Genomic DNA, 16,700 nt, shown 5'->3' with positions numbered 1-16,700 from the left:
TCTGCTTGTCCTCTTGTTTAGTCAAGGGAAGAAATTTGCTGCTTATGAAGGCGGGAGGGCCTGACACCACTTCAAGAGAGCTCCCCGAGATCACAGGTTAAGGTATCTTCCACATAATCTTGCCCTCCTCACGCTGCACAAAGCCTCAACCTTGACCTAGAGGGAATTTCTTTTCAGGAGGAGAGTAAGGAAATTCTGTTTCCATGTTAACGGAGAGATGTCTCCTCCTGTCACTGACTGTGGCTGTTCACTTCATGGGCTCTAGGAGCCCAATTATGTGTGGAAGTATTAAAAAAAAAGAAAAAAAAAAAAGCACCCAGGAGCCAACGTTCACACTGGCATGCACAAGATACGGACACAGATCCTGTCAACAGCTAATGGAACTCACTGGTGTGGTGGTGCACACATTTGTGGTTTGGAAGATTACCTTTCAAAGTGGACTTACTGTGCAACGGGAAATGAGCTGAGACCCCTATTCTCTACCTTTCCTGCTTGGATAGTCTGGGTGCCATCGGCACAGGCAGCCGAGAAAATAACAGCGGGCTTAACTGTTCATGCACATGTAATAATAGCCTTTAACAGAAGAGTAATTACCTTTGTCTAGTTGTCCTTGCTCTCAAACGTGACACAATAGAGCCCAGTGCCCACCACACTAGTCTTCTTTTCTCATATCCATGTGGTGACTCTGAAAAATCCTTCGATCACAAGCTAAATTCACATCCTAATTTTTCAAAGGTCCATCACTGTGTGTTGGGTAGATTCCCCGAATGCAGTTGACAGCTGGCAGGCCCGTGCTCTCAGACAACCCATCTCAAAGCCATGGCGATTTACAGGCCCGGGGGAGATCATAGAACATGAGGGGGTGCGACCCCCTCCCCCACCACGCTCCCCCATCACGGTGACAGGAAGAATCTGTGGAGCAGAAGAGTTTGAGAGGGGTGGCTTCGTGTGGAAATAGAAGCCCCTGTGAGCAGCCGGAAGCAGTGGGGCTGAAAAGCAATCGCTAGTGTCAAGAACTTTCTTAGCTAAATAGTGCAGCTGGCGGCAATAAATAGCATTCTAATCAAGGAGGAAGCTCGGTTCGTGACATGAGCGCCGACTGTTTCAACTCCTGAGCGTAATTTAGTGGCTGCATATGTCTGAAATGGATCCCCTCGTGTATTTATAAATAAAAACGTAAAGGTTCCAATAGGAAGAAGAGATCTGCATATTAGATCAAAGTACGACGAGGAGATCTATGAGACGCGGCAGCTCCTCAAAGCGCACGGCGGGCCTTAATGCTTTAAAGATGCCTCAGGTGTCACATTGCACAGCTGCTTCCAGTTCTACAGAAGAAGGATGCTGTTTTCCTCCGCAGTGAATGTTGTTTATGACAAGAGGTCTTAGGACACCCTACCTATTCCTGGAAGCTGCAAATGGGCAAATTATAGTTGCTCACGTGACTGTCTTAGACCCTCCTTCCAAGATATGAACATATGTTCTCACATAAGCCATTAATGAAACCTAGTCAATTGCACATAATCCTTAAAATGGTTCAGAAGGAACTGTTGAAAATGATGAACCAGAAAAGCCATGTGTACTATTAGTGAGGCTTAAACACGGGGCTCATCTGACCGCTTAACTCATTGACTCTGCCTGAGTAAATAAGTTATTAGTTTTGACATAACCAGTGGTTTATTTTACCATCTACTGCTGGTCTTTGTTACACGTTCTATTCATACCACATGTTATTGCTCTTTATAATTATCATGGAGCATAGCAATTGCACAGACTGTATCATATCCCACTGGGATAAACATTGTGGATGAGGGACCAGAAGAACTTGCCTTTGACTTAAAGTTTATTCCTACTGCTTTCTTTACATCAGAAAGATTGCTCACTGATGCCATTCACAAAACTAACTCTGTGTTTTAATGACTGTGGAGCTACCCTGAATAGCACTTTATGCAGGAACTCCAAACACCGATTTCTGTTCCACTGTGAGCTGTGTGTTCAAGCTTACAGAGCAAATGGCTGGTTAATCTTTGGAGCTATTATACTCAAGATAAAAATCTGCCGAACCTGAAAGCAAGGTACGGCATTTGCACTGCCGTCCTTGGAAACGGATTTTCCACAGTGTGCTGTCTATTTGCTAATACAGTATTTTTGCTTTGCAGAGAAAGTGGTAGAATAAGCTGAAGCCAATAAGCACTAACATTGTCCCAAACATTTTGTTGACATCAAAACTCATTATCAATAGAACCATGTTATATTTTGATGTTCATGATGGGAATATTAAAAACAAGTATTGCTACAGCCTAAAGATCGCTAAATGCAGATTGCTTGAATGTGTTTTAATTACAAAATGCAAAACCAGGGTAAACAAAGACATATATATTTCAGAGCATGATATCATAAGGCTGAGAGAAAACCATAGGATAATATGAAAAACTGCTTTTAAAAACTGTATGTGCATTAGTGTTTTCCCTGCATGTATGTCTGTGTGAAGGTATCAGATCTTGAAGTTGTGGACAGTAGTTAGCTGCCATGTGGATGCTAGGGGTTGAACCCAGTTCCTTTGGAAGAGCAGTCAGTGCTCTTAACCGCTGAGCCATCTCTCCAGTCCCATGAAAAACTACTTTATCATCAAAAGGTATAGAGCTGCCAGAAGAACTTTTAGGAGCCCTGTTCTGAACTCTTCTCTGAACCAGATGGTTCCAAAGAGTATATATATGAAATTGATAAAGATTTGGATGTGGTGGCTTCTGGGGAATTCTAGGCAGATTCCATCAGAATGTGCTTTAGAAGTGGAACAGTGGTTAATGAACTCCCTTGAAAGTCTCTTAAAATGCTTATGGGTCTTCCAGGTCCACACACTGATTCTGTGTGAGGCTGACAGCTGTAAGTCAAAACAGAGGAGTGGAGACACTCAAGCCTTTAAAATCACTAGATATGTGTTCTTCCTCACAGTCAGCAACAGGGGAAACCTGGACCTTTATCTTACTTTTCGTGGAGGAACACATGGATATATGATGAGCATTATTGTTTATTTATTTAAGTGAACCTCCATCTTCACAGTCAAGGACAGCCCTGTGGGTCTGACTGTGGGTGGGACCCAGGCAGTTTTAAATGTAGAAATGGAGTTACCAGGTACACCACTCTGGCCTCCATGTACAATTTCCCCTGTAAATGGAGGTTTACACTTAAGTGGAGTTGCTCTGGAAAAGTGAGATTTAACTGTATAATTTATTTGGGTGTATCTTGCACTGACAATCTTCAATTTTCTTTTCATTTTCGTTATTAAGAAAATTTCTATTAATTTTACATACCAACCTCAGATCCCCTCCCCTCTCTCCTCCCACCTCCCAACCTTCCCCCCCCCCCCCATTCCCACCTCCTCCAAGGCAAGGCCTTCCGTGGGGAGTCAACAGAGCCTGATACACTCAGTTGTGGCAGGTCCAAGCCCCTCCCCCTGCACCAAGGCTATGTAAGGTGTCCCACCATAGGCAGTGGGCTCATGCCCTAGGGATGGACCCTGATCCTACTGCAAGGAGGCTTCTTAAGCAGATCAAGCTACACAACTGTCTCGCCTATGCAGAGGGCCAGTGCTAATGAAATTCTTGTGGTGGAGCTGAAGTAATCATGAAGATCTTGGAAGACCAAACACACTGAAGAGAAATGATTCCTGCACCCAGCCACTCTGGGATCCTGGATACCCATTGTCATCTCCACACTCGTTCCAAGGGCTCCCTAACTAGATGTGTATCAAACAGTGCTCCTCTTCTCAGGAGAGTTGCTGTCCGTTCTCATGGCCAAGGAAAGTTGGCTTAGTTTAACCCTTTAGACACAATGACTCTTGCATGGGAATGGCTTTTCATTCTGTTCTGACCAATTAAAATCTCCGAGCAAAACAAATGCAAATATTGAATGTCCTCTATTATATTCAGAATCTACTGGGGGTGCTGCTTTGGGAAAGAAAAGGACCAGCAAGAGTGGACAGGTGGGTGGGGGACAAAAGAGGCCATGGGGATGTGTAAAAATGAACAAAGTACAAATTATACATGAATGAAAACATCATAATAAAACCCATTATTCTGTATACTAACTCTATTTATTTATATATTTATTTATTTGGTGTTTTTTGAGACAATGTTTCTCTCTGTAGCCCCAGTTGTCCTGGAACTCGCTCTGTAGACCAGGCTGGCCTCAAACTCCGAGATCTGCCTGCCTCTGCCTCTGGAGTGCTGGGATGAAAGTCTTATACCACCACCACCTGGCTCTGTACACTAACTTTAAAAACATCAATTAAGAAAAGACATTTCCAAGCCTGAGAAGATGCTCGGTGGATTAGGCTGATTGCTGCACAATCGAGAGGACCTGGGCTGTGACCTCCAGGACTGGCTTAGCAAAGCAGAGGCGGCAGCTGTGCCTTATAACCTCAGGGCTGGGGGGTGGGTGAGAGCAGAGACAGAAGGATTGCTCAGACGGCTGCAAGTCTGCATATGGAGGGGGTAGAGTGGGGACTGAAGGCTCAGTGAAAGACCCTGTCTCCCGAGAATAAGGCAGAGTAATAAAGGAGGACACCTGCCATTGTCCCTGGCCATGTGCACAAGAGCTGTGTCCACGCCCGCTCAGGCACGCCTTCCTTATACAAACACATGTACAATTTAAAAAAATATAAAGATGAAAAGTGTGCATGTGTGTGTGTGTGTGTGTGTGTGTGTGTGTGTGTGTGTGTGTCTTCCAGTCAAATGTGTGTCATATCAAGTGATCGTAAACCACACGGCCTCACTTGCGGCTCAGCTGAAATCTTAGCATCTACTTACTGTTCTTTGCCACGATTCTCACATTAATTTAATGTTCAGTTCATCGCCATGTCTCTGTTCCTGTAAAGCATACTGAAACCTATTTGTCCACAAAAGAGGAGCCTAACTGAAGACTCTGAGTCTTGAAATGGCATGTCCTTACTCTCCTCTAGACTTCATGCTGCAAAGTCATCTCCTTCCCCCTCTTCTGGTTTCTATGAGTTCTCCCCCTTCGATGCTGCTGGAGACCTCTTCTTGTCTTCCTGTTTCATTAAGCTACCTTAATTTAAGGAGGCCACTTAATTGATGTCTCCCTGTAGACTTCCCTTTGAATAAATTCCATATCCATGAATACCATACTTCCCCTCTCACCAGTATGTATATTATTATTATTTATTTGCTAAAAAACAAAACCTTTCAAATGGTTTTATATTTGGCAGGCTGACATCAAACACTCAGCCATAGTACAAGAGTCTGTTCCTTATCCAACTCCAGGTACCTTCTGGGCTTTTCCTCTGCTCCCCCTCACAACCCTGTGTAACCTACCACCTGGTAACACTGGCCTGCTATTAATGTCCTTCCTCAGCAGCATAAATTTATCTTGTGCTTCCGGTCTTCGGTTAGGTTATACTTCTCACTTGAAATAAAAAAAAAAAAAAAAAAAAAAAAAAAAAGGAATGTACTCTGACTCTTGACCTTGTCTTTTCTAGAGAGACAGTGCTCCTGTCCTTCTGGAGGCCCCACCTCCAATGCCCACCACTACCTTGCAGAGGCCGTGGGACAGCTGTGGCTTCCTTCTCCCGGCCACCTTTGAACTTTGGAAACATTTCTGTGATAGCCAGGGGGTGTTTTAGTGTTTGCTGCTTCCCTTCCCCTTAGGAGGCCCAGCTCTACAGCAGTTGGTTTTTTAAAAATTCATCTTCGGATCCTCATTGTCCAGCTCAAGGCTAGAACATTTAGGTATTCTGTAAATCACTGAGCAGAAGAGCGGCTGACTGGACTAATGGAGACAGGGACTCAAAACCCACCTTTTGTTCTGTAAGGGGTGGGCCTGGATTCTCCTGTCCTGTAAAGTAAGGGGTGGATTCAACATTCACCTCTGTGATGGTTTAAACTGTATCACCAACTCATCTGAAAAGATATACTGATGTCCTCACCCCTGCTATCCCAGATATCACCTTATTTGGAAAGAGTCATTGCAGATATAATTAGTTAGGATGAGGTCATGATGGAAGAGGGCAGGCCTTAATTCTGTATGAATGATGCCCTTAAGAGGTGATGGCCAGGTGAAGTTGGAGTCAGGCAGGGGGAGGTCAGGACAACAAAGGCAGAGGTTACAGTGAGACCATTTCAAAGCCAAGGAAATCCAAAAAACTGCAGCCACCAGGATTCAGGAGAAAAAGTATTTCCTGAAACTTTTAGCGGGGGCCAGGGCCCTGCCAAAACCTACTTTCAGAACAGAGAGACAACAATTTTTCTGTTGCTTCAAAGCACCTAGTTTGTGCTACCTTACTGGACACAACACATCTTAAAACTCACCTGTGAGTGTAGTGTCTTTAATCTACTTTATCATTTAACGACAATGTAGGAAGTCCACTGGAATCTGTGTTAAATTACATAAAGTTTCTACATAACGTTTGCATCAAAGATTTCGAATAACCCTTGCTGGGTCTTCTTTATAAATTCTATAGCATACCTGTACTTACACTTGTTAACGTAGGCTGCAGTCCTCATGTGAGAGGCACACATGGTATTTGTTAGATGGTGAGAAAGGATGGAATGTAGGCAGAAGAACATGTGAGTCCTGGACGTGTAAGAGGAGAGAAAGTTGATTTTTTTTCCCCTGGCTCCAAGTCCACTATAGTTTTTTTTTTCCCCTCTCTTTTGGTTTGTTTAGTTTTTGTTTTCTTTCTGTGTGGTAGATAAGAGAGTAAAAATGTAATCGACAGTGGAAGTGGAGAGCCCTAAGCAAAGTTCCCTGGCTCCAGAATGGAGGCGCTAACTGCACAGAGGTCACTGGGATGCCTGAAGTTTGGGACTGGGCACATATTTGAGGAGCTTCCTTAAACTATCTGTGTGATGACTTTACTTTGGACTGACCGGGGTAAAGTGATATTGCTAAAGGTATTTCAAGCAAATATTTCAAATGCAGAGGTCACATTGGCCAGGAGCACACAGGTCTAAGAGATAGGCCTCCCAAGGAGCTGAGGGGGCAATCGCTCCTGTCCTTGAATGGGGTTATCTCCATTCTGCAGTGTTCTGAAAACATCAACTTGAAGGAAGTGTCCTTTACACATAATTAATTACAGAGAATGATTACATGATATATATTGATTCTAATTAATTGAACAATACTCTTAAAATGGATTCATTTTATGTTATTTACACATAATTAAAATTCCATTTTAAGAGTGTTGTTAGTTAATCTATCTATCTATTATCTATCTATCTATCTATCTATCTATCTATCTATCTATCTATTTATCTATATTATATCATCACCAGTACAATAAAAACAAAGTATTTTCATCATGTTCTTATCCCCTTTCCTATCCAGTTCCTCTACTCCTGTAAGATTCAGGTCACCATTGATAGGGTCCTCTTCTCAAAGACTAGGTAGACCTTTGAAGTACTTTATATGAACTGGGTATTGTTAGGAGTCTGGACACTCCTCCAGCTATGTGACTGCACATGCTCAGTTCAGAAGACAAGCAAGGGGTCTTACGACTTTATCATCCCTGCGCTGAGTGATTGCACAATGCGCGCAGCATGGTCTCGCAATCTGCACATGCATAGCATAGCTCCATAAGCCCACATGCACATGTGCAGGGGAATCCTTAAAAAGCCCGTCACAGACTCCTCCCCTCTCTCTTCTGCTCTCTCCTCCCCACCTCTCTCTCTCTCTCTCTCTCTCTCTCTCTCTCTCTCTCTCTCTCTCTCTCTCTCTCTCTCTCTCTCCCTCCCTCCCTCCCACCCTCCCTCTCTGCATATGTCTTCCACAGGTCTCGTCACTTTCTTCTGTCTCTCCCCTCTCCCTTCTAATGGAACTCTGCTCTGATAATGGGTTTTGTTGTGCCTCATGACCTTTCCTCGTAGAGTAAAAGCGCTGCATTTAAAACCAACAGGTATTCTTTGGGGTTTTCATTAAGCATTTCATTGCTGAGATTTACTCACAATGTTGCATGTACAAACAGTATATTCTTTTATATTACTAAATAGTATTCTATGTTACGGATATATCACAATGCCCCCCCCCCTCCTTTTTCAAGACAGGGCTTCTCTGTGTAGCCCTGGCTGTCCTGGAACTCCCTCTGTAGACCTGGCTGGTTTAGAACTCACAGAGATCTGCCTGCTTCTGCCTCTCAAGTGCTGGGATTAGAAGGCGTGCACCACCACAGCCTGGCGAGACAATGTTTCCCTAGTCATCTGCTGTTGGACATTTGGATTGCTCCCAGTTTTTTGCTATTAAAAGTTCCTTTACATCCTCATCACAAGTTGTGTGACACAGGTTTTTATCCTCTTGGATAAATAACCCAGGGTAGGATTTCTGATTAATAGAATAAATGTGTATTTAACATTTTTAGAAGAAGTTGCTAAACTATATTGAAATGGTTATGTGATTTTACTTTCCTATCAGGAAATTAAATTAAAATCTAGGAGAATTCTCCCTGCCCTGTACTCAAACCAAACCTTCATATTGTCAGCTTTTTAAAATTTTAGCAATGCTAATGGTGGGTTTTAATTTGCATATTCCTGGTGACTAATAATGCTTCATACAATTTGCCTTCTGCAGAGTATCCACACCTTTTGCTTGGTTTCTAAGATTAGATACCTTGTCTTCTTATAATTGAGTTACAAGAATTTTAAAATAATTCCTGCACATAAGTCTTTGTCAGATATGTTTGCCACATTTCCTTTTAGACTCTGATTTGCTTTTTCATTTTCTTAATGTGTCTTTCAAGGAGCAGGAAGTTTAAGTTTTGATGATGTCCAATTTATCATCTTAGGACATATGTTTTTTGTTTTGTATCGAAGACATCTTTCTCAAGATCAAACAGTTTTCGTTTGACTTAAAAGAATTTTGTGATTCATCTTCCATGTTTAGATCTTATTCATTCTAAGTTAGCTTTTTTATAAGGTGTGTGTCTGTGTTGAGGGGAGAGGGATCTCTCCTCTAATGCATATCCTTCCAACACCATATTGAAATGACTTCAATATCTGTCAAAGGTCAGCTGGCTTTGTGGGCAGATTTGTTTACTGATGCTCAGCACACTGTCTTGACTGTTGGAGTCCTATGCTGTCTTTAAATCACACGGATTAGTCTTTTCATTTTCATTTTCAACATTGCTTTGAATATTCTCGATCCTTTGCATTTCCATGTAAATTTTATAATAAACACATCAGTTTCTTTTTCTTTTAATTTTCTTTCTCTTTTCTTTTTTTCCTTCTCTCTCTCTCTCTCTCTCTCTCTCTCTCTCTCTCTCTCTCTCTCTCTCTCTCTTTGTGTCAGAGTTTCTCTGTGTAGCTCTGGTTGTCTTGGAACTCGCTCTGTAGATCAGGCTGGTCTCAAACTCTGGCTTCCTCTGCTTCCCAAGTGCTGGGATTCAAGACCTGGCTCATTATGCCCTGCAGTCAGGTGGTTTTGGCTGGCATACATATAAGCTGTGGTGAATTCCCTTGATCCTTTTTTTAGGGGGTGGGGGTGGGAGTATCACAGATGATTTGTAAACAGTCATGAAAATGGAAATGTAGAATTCTTTCATTTTGGGCAGCACCGACCCCACTCTCCTTTTTTAACCAGCTCCTTTGGGGAGAGGAAATGGCCTTTTCCTTGTTGGGGACTCTTTGGAGTCTCCTAGCAGTAGAGTAACAGAAGGAGACAGCCTTCTTTTTCTTTGCCCTAGCACTGTGCAAAGTTGACCATTTGGATGCTGGGTCCTGGAACTTGGCCCAGTGACAGACAGGCTGGCACTATGCTGGCCTCATGTGCTGAGCAGAACCGCATGAATCTGTGCTCTTGATGCTTCTCTTGGTGCTAAAGAGAAAGACTCATGCAGGGGCAGTATCTTCACAGATGATACATATCAAGTTAAGATAACATTGGATTGGGGTGGACAGATGGCTTATTTGTTAAGAGCACTGGCTGCTCTTCCAGAGGACCCAGGTTCAATTCCCAGCACCCATGTGGCAGTTCACACCTGTTCTGTAACTCCAGTTCCAGGGGATCTGACATCCTCACACCAATGCACATAAAATAAAATTAAGTAATTTTTTTTTCCGAGACAGAATTTCTGTGGGTAGTTTTGGTGCCTGTCCTGGATCTCACTCTGTAGACCAGGCTGGCCTTGAACTCACAGAGATCCACCTGGCTATGCCTCCCGAGTGTTGGGATTAAAGGCGTGCGTCACTGCCTCCTGGCTAAATAAGTTATTTTTTAAGAAAGATAATAAGATTAATATGCCTGGAACCCATAAGGAGAGAAGTGGCACTGAGCACACAAGGAGAAGGCTGTGTGAAAAGGAGGCAGACCGTGGAGGAGTTAGCAAACTATGGAAGGCCAGGGACCTCCAGGAATCCGAATCTAGAGGAGGTAGTTGAAGACTCCTCCCTAGGGCCCTTAGGAACACCTTGTTACCATCTTGATTCTCCACTTCCTAGCTCCCAGAACCTGCAAGGCAGTACAGTTCCATGAGTTTAAGCCATCCACTCCGCTGGGCTTTCTTACAATAGTCTTTGAATCTGAGACTATGCCATTATCTACATTTTCTCGTGGTAAGTCAGCCAGAGTACATGTCCTAGTCACCACTAGGCGTGCTAGCTGTTAAATTTTAATCTATGCATTCTGGTATGATTTGTGAATGTTATCAGTTATTAAAAATTCAAAATGGAAAAAATTTTAGATGAAAAAACTGCTTAAAATCTCCTAAGTAGTAAACCTCTAATATCAAAGAAGAGAGACAGAGAGAGAGACACACACACAGAGAGGGAGATAGAGAAACAGAGACAGAGAGACAGAGAGAGGGAGACAGAGAGACAGAATGAGAGAGAGAGAGAAAGAGAGAGAGAGAAGAAAGAGAGAGAGAGAAAGAGAGAGAGAGAGAGAAAGAGAGAGAGAGAAAGAGAGAGAGAGAGAGAGAGAGAGAGAGAGAGAGAGAGAGAGAGAGAGATATGAGAAGCAGCTTAGGAGTTTAGATTAAAACACTGCAGAGTAAATAGAATCTTGAAGGTTTCCAAAATAAAATATCATGTTGCTCATAGCAACAAATTAGTGACTAGCCAACCAAGGTTTGCCTTTAAAATATATCAAAATAGGCTGTCCTCTACGTGAGAGAGAGTCTTCTTTATGTTATGATTGCTCTGTAAGATACATTACATTATGATAAATGATCATGTACATTGTTTTGACAATCAGAGAATTTATGAATGAGAACCTGATTTGCCTGCAGTGATGAACTAAATTGTAAGAAAAAAAAAGCATTAACAATGATGATACCATTTAAAATTTGTTTAAGAATTGCGTTACAGTTTTGCTTTCTTCTTAATCAGGAGCAAAAAAGCAGCCAAAAGGCATTTATTTTGCAGTAACGAGCATATGACAGCTCTCATTAGAGAATTCACTTCCACATCCACAGGTACAGTGGGTTTGTTTTGGCTGCTGCAGCCTAGAGACCTCCTACTCATGTTTTCCTCTCCGAATGCATAAGAGTGTCACCAACTTTTGCTGTTATTTGCCTGAAGGTTCTGAGGATGAGAGGGTAGTGATGCTTCCCAGGCTTTTGGCAGGGGTTGGGTGGGTGACGTGGGGGGGGTGTTGGGGGAGATATGTAGTAGTTGGGTCTCTGGATCTATAGGTCAAGCATGAAATGCTTCCTGGATTTATGGGAAATCTGTTTCGTGTTGAAACAGAAATTACAACCACCTTTCTCCATCCATGACTGGAGAACTCCAAAACCAACAAACAGCAGACTGTGTCCGAGAACCTGGTGCAGAGGTGAAGGCAAGAGAATCATAAGTTCGAGACTAGTCTGGGCTACACCTTTGTGTTAGTTACTTTTTTTGTTGTTGCTGTGATTAAAAACAAAAACAAACACACAAACAAAACAAAACCACGAGTTTATTTTGGCTTATGTTTCTGAGGAAGAGTGTAGCATGAATCTTAGAGGGTCTTATTAATAAAAACAAACCTGAGCCAGGTATTGGGGTGAATTGCTGGAAGATCAGAGAAGCAGAATAAGCCACAGCTATCTCATCTTGCCAGTTCCTCAGCTGGTTCTGTTTTCTCAGACTGGAAGCCTCTGAATCCTCATCCAGAATGAATCTCAGCTGAACTGTGCTACTCAAAACCTAAAAGCTTAACCAGCCAAATGCTTAACCAGGCCAAATGCCTCTAGTTTCTGGTCCTCATGCCTTATATACCTTTCTGCTTTCTACCATCACTCCCTGGGATTAAAGGCTTGCTTTCTGGGATCAAAGGTGTGTGTCACCAAGCCTGGCCATTTCCAATGTGACCTTGAACTCACAGAGATCCAGAGGGATTTCTACCTCTGGATTGCTAGGATTATAGGTGTGAGTGCCACCATTTTCTAGCCTCTGTATCTAGTGGCTGTTCTGTCTCTGAACCCAGATAAGTTTATTAGGGTGCACAATATTTTGGGGGACACAGTACCACCACAGAAGAGTTCATCACGGTGAGGGAGGCGGACTGTCAGGCAGCCAAAGCAGGAAGTTGAGATTCACCAAAGCAGGAAGTTGAGACTCGCCTCAGCTGCAAACCTGAAGCCGATCCCAAACAGGAAGTGGGGCAAGGCTTCGAACTCTCAAATCCTGCCTCAGTGACCTACTTCCTCCAGCAAGGCTGCACCTCCTCAAGCAGGGCCACCAACTGAGGACCAAGTGTTCAAAACCCTGAGGCTATAGAAGACATTTCTTCCTCAAACCACCGCAACTTTTAAACTGGGGACATGAGGAGATGGGTAAGAGCACTTGATATGTAAGCAAGAGGACACACATGTAAACTTCCAGCACTCATGTAAAAGACAGGCATGATCAGGGGGAGCCTAGTTTTGGAGGGCAGAGAAATTGGATCATAGGAGGTGTCTGGCTAAGCCACTCTTTCTGAAATGATGAGCTGTCATTTTACTGAGAGAGCCTGTCTCGAAAATAAGGTGGAGAATGATAGAGGAAGATATCTGACCTCTTCCTCTGGCCTTTGCATGGCATCTGCGTGCACACACACACACACACACACACACACACACACACACACACACACGCAAATACATACCCTTACACACATGCCACACACACAAAATAAAATAAAACAAAAAAATCTCCAAGCTGATTACCTACCAAGGAATAAAGAAAACGAGAAAGGTGATGAATTGTTAACAACATGCATAGTAGCAGTGTGTTGCAAACTTTCTAGGGGACTCAACGATGCCTAGGTTTGGGTGTCACTTAGAGAGATCCGCTAGTGTCCTGACAGACAGAGAACATCACTGGGCTTATTCACCTCGGCAGAGTTTTTTGATAGAACCTTCAGATTTGCAGGTGTATCCAGCAGCCTGAGATGCCACAAACCAAGTTCACAAAAGCCTGAGCTGTAGGCTAGCATTCCAGTTCACCTAATTAGCACAGAACACATCAGCCAGGTTCGGTGGCATATTCCTGTAGTAGTAGCTATTCAGGAGACTAAAGCGGGACGATCACTTGAGCCTGGGCATTTGAGAACAGCCTGGGGGACTTGAGAGACTTCATTCTTTAAAATAAACCAACAAGCATAAGGCCAGGTATATTTGTTTCTTATAGCTAAAGGGAAATATAAATGAGTCTGCAACTTGTAATAAGAAATATACTGAGCCATGTGCATCCCTATGAAGTGATGTACCACCCAGTTGGCTGTTGGGACCCAGAGCAGGGGGTCCTGTGACAACTAGATTTTAATGTTTTAGCTCATCTTCCTTGATCAGGCATGGTGGTGCATGCCTTTAAACGCAGTACTCAGGAGGCAGAGGCAGGAGGATCCCTGAGTCTACAAAGCAAGTTCCAGGACATCTGTGGCTACAGAGAGAAATCCTATGTCTTAAAAATAGAAAGAAAGAAGTATACTGATACACACAAGACATGGGACTAACTGAACATAAAACCCTAAAGCAGTTTCTCCTGGAGGGTGTAAGAGGAAGTTGAGATGAGAATAAATTCAAGTCTTCATGAGGTGCTATGAGGTTGTGTGGTATGGATTTCAATGGCTTTGCTAGGCCACTGTGTCCTTCCTGAAGCAGAGAGTGGCATATGGCTAGTGTCTCCATCACCATGGCACCCTCTTTATGCCCTGCCCAGTGCTGAACTTCTGGTGACTGTTCTTCCCATTCTGTTCCCATTGCTCTTCTTCCAAAAGGCCACAAAATGATAAGGAACATTATCACTGGTGACTTCATGATAATCAGGGATATCTTGCTTAATTAAATAAAGTCTTAATTTATGTGTAACCTTTCAAGGTCCTATTGTGCCACACATTTAGTTCACAGTAAAGAAGTGACATTTACCCTTTGAACTTGCCCTTTCCTTAGAATAATTTATACTGCTTTCTTATTTCGAGGCAATGTAGGCAAGAGTCAGATGTTGCTCCTGAAATAGTACAAAAACTGTGATCCCGCATTTTGTCTGACCCTTTCCCCCAGAACAAGGGATTCTCCTATATTAAGCCTCCTTCTTAGTTACTTTTCTGTTGCTGTGATAAAACATCATGACTAAAGCAACATGTAGAGGAAAATTTATTTGGGTTTACAGTTCCAGTGGCATAAGAGTCCAGCATGGCAGGGAGGCGTGGCAGGAATCAGCAGGCGTGGTGGCCAGAGCAGGAAGCTGAGAGCCCTCGTCTTTAAATGAGAATACAAAACAGAGAGAACAAACTGGAAGTGGGGAAGGCGTTTTGCTCTCAAAGCCTGTCGCTAGTGACTTAGTTCCTCCAGCCTGCACCTCACGAACTTCCATAAAACAGCACCGCCAATGGGGGATCAAGTATTCAAATATCTGACCCCATTCTCATCCAAGCCACAACTACAATGGGGGATCAAGTATTCAAATATCTGACCCCATTCTCATCCAAGCCACAACTACAATGGGGGATCAAGTATTCAAATATCTGACCCCATTCTCATCCAAGCCACAACTACAATGGGGGATCAAGTATTCAAATACCTGACCCCATTCTCATCCAGACCACAACACCCTCTTATAAGAGTTGTTCGTCCATCGTTGTTCACACACACTGAAGGTTCTTTTTAGGTGCACAGTGCTGCATCAACTTCAGGGGTGACATATAACCTGCTCTACGTGTCCTTCACTTGGGGATGTCTTAGTTGGAAAGTTGAATGTAAGTAAGAAATAGTAATTAAACAAAAAAAAAAAAAAAACAAAACAAAACCAAATACTTAAGAAGTAGAAGTGGCGTTAGAGACCACAAACTCTTATACATATCCACTCACCAGGGTTGGGGAGGTAGCAAATTCTTCAGTACAGTCCTTCACAAAGACTTCATTTTCTCCTCCCTCTTAGCTCAACTTTCTCTCGTTCACAAAAGGGAAATTGTTTTGGGTACACAGATAGTCTGCTTTCTTGTATTATATGATGGAACCCAAGCTTTCAAGCCGGGTATGATTCCAAGGCTATCTTCCTTCACCAATGCTGTCTTCTTTGGCTTTACATGTTCACGAATTTCCAAGTTTGGTTCCCCTGGGCTGCCTTCCTTAGGATGCCAAGTCTTGATAGGCGACTGTCAGTTGGACACTTATGCAAAGCTCATTGCTTTCATGCACCTCACCTTTACATCCCCACAGGCCCCAGATGTCTACCCATTCTTTCCCATGGTCACAAGTCTGCTCTGTGAATGGGACTACCACCCAACCCCTTGATAGAATAAAACTTCCAAAGTCATTCTTCTTTTGTTTTGCCTACATGTATGTTTGCATATCACATGTGTGCCTGTTGCATGTATGTTTGCATATCACATGTGTGCCTGCTGCCCATGGAGACCAGAAGAGAGTTATTAGATTCCAAGAGACTGGAGTAACAGACAGTTTGTGAGCTGCCATCTGGGTGCTGGGAGTTGAACCCTGGTCCTCTGGAAGAACAGCCAGTGTTCTTCACTGCCGAGCCATCTCTCCAGCCCTTGAAGGCACTCTTAAACCTTATTTTCTCCATCCTTTCTCCCTTCTTGCCTCCGCTAATGATATACATGCATACCTCCAGTTTTGCCTCTAAGATAGGTTTCTCCTGTATCTGCTATTAACATACTCCAAGTTGCTATCGTTTCTTACCAGAACTAGCTCTTTGCCCTTTTCTTCTTTTTCTTTTTCATCCTCAGCGACTAAAGAAAAGGCGAGCTCCCTGGCGCTTCACTTGAGAATGCTGTGATCCTGAGCTTCTGCCGGTTCTCTCTCAATCCGTTTCGGCTCATCTGGTCTCTTCTTTTACTTCGCCACCATCCTCCTCTCCTCCTCTGCCCGGGGTTTTAGACAACTACAGTGCTTGGCGCCGTAGGCCATGCAGAGGACCAGGGCTGAGTGTCGGCCAAGCTTGATTAGCCGAGAGACCTGAACTGGGGCCACCATCATGTCCGTGACTTTCGTGCCGGAAGCTCGACTGAGGCGGAAAACCTGCCCTTTCCATTTTTTAAAAAAATAAATTTACATCGTAAATGGTACCACCCTGACCATTTTCAAGAGCAGAGTTCAGCGCCATTACGTACATCTACACTGCTGTGCAATTGCCGTGTCCGTCTGTCTCTGGATTTTCCCCCTCATCCCAACCAAAACTGAATCCAGTGGAAAACAGCGCCTCTTCCCTTACGCTTTGCGAAACACCATTGGATTCTCTGTCCCTATGAATCCCACTTCATAAAGAGAGGGAACCATC

General features: G+C 43.4%; 1 pseudogene; it reads right to left on the bottom strand.

Annotated features, from left to right (window-relative positions):
• Positions 1 to 16,070: 16,070 nt before the first annotated feature.
• Positions 16,071 to 16,396, bottom strand: LOC114697488 (annotated as a pseudogene).
• Positions 16,397 to 16,700: the final 304 nt, after the last annotated feature.

Source organism: Peromyscus leucopus, chromosome 4, assembly GCF_004664715.2.
Source record: "Peromyscus leucopus breed LL Stock chromosome 4, UCI_PerLeu_2.1, whole genome shotgun sequence".
NCBI classification, from domain to species: domain Eukaryota; kingdom Metazoa; phylum Chordata; class Mammalia; order Rodentia; family Cricetidae; genus Peromyscus; species Peromyscus leucopus.
The sequence above is the reverse complement of the archived record's forward strand: the minus strand, read 5'-3'. Positions and strand labels throughout refer to the sequence as shown.